The sequence below is a fragment of the Lithobates pipiens genome, unplaced genomic scaffold (genome assembly GCF_037356315.1).
Source record: "Lithobates pipiens isolate NorthernLeopardFrog02 unplaced genomic scaffold, aLitPip1_a1.2 Scaffold_35, whole genome shotgun sequence".
Taxonomy (NCBI): Eukaryota; Metazoa; Chordata; class Amphibia; order Anura; family Ranidae; genus Lithobates; species Lithobates pipiens.
This window is the reverse complement of record NW_027507811.1, coordinates 6,660,521-6,661,395: the sequence shown is the minus strand read 5'-3', so window position 1 is coordinate 6,661,395 and position 875 is coordinate 6,660,521.

The following is an 875-nucleotide window of genomic DNA, read 5'->3' as shown; positions in this document are numbered from 1 at the left end:
TCTGTGCCTGACATCATTTCCTGTCTACCATAAAGTTTTCTTGTCTCAGTGACAAGATTGCCACCTTGTGGTGCTCAGAGGAACTGCAGCCGCGAGAGACGTCTCATAGCGTGAACTGTGTTTATACGCAGTCTTTTCTTCGGCTTCCTTAGGTAAAGGTATCCACCAGTAGCCTTTGGTGAGGTCTAAGGTGGTAATATACTGGGCTGGCCCCAACTCCCCCATCAGTTCATCTACTCAGGGCATCAAATGACGATTGAAAAACACCACACAGAACACAGGTGACCAGTGGCGTAACTAGAACCTTCAGGGCCCCGATGCAAGAAACCATGAAGGGCCCCCCTGAACCCCAGCCAGGGCCCTTCCCTCCGAGTACGGCGGTGGAACTCCAGGGCGTGGTCACAGGTATGACCTTTGTGAGCCCTGTAGTTCCACCACTGGTATCAGTATTTTTTAATTTTTAGGTGCCCCATTGGGGGACTGTCCCTAGGCAGGGTGGGGTCCCCGTCCCCAGAAGAGATGAGGTCCTTTTCTCCAGGGCAGATGAAGTTACTGCCCCCAGGTGAGAAGGGGTCCCTGTCCCCAGGGGAGGTGGGGGTCCCTGTGCCCACGTGAGAAGGGGTCCCTGTGCCCAGGGGGAGATGGAGGGGGTATGTAATGGTGTGTGGAGGGGGACTCTGGCTGGGGAGAACAGACATCGGACTGAGCGGCAATGCATGGAGCAGGAGAGGGGTACTCTGAGGACACAGGTCATGTGGGGAATGCACAACTAAAGAGCAGCCAGTGCGATAGTCGAGCATGGAGCTCTGCTAGTCACCCTCCACCTCCAGCCACACATGTGCATGGTGCACTGGTACCCCTAGCTGCCTATGCTG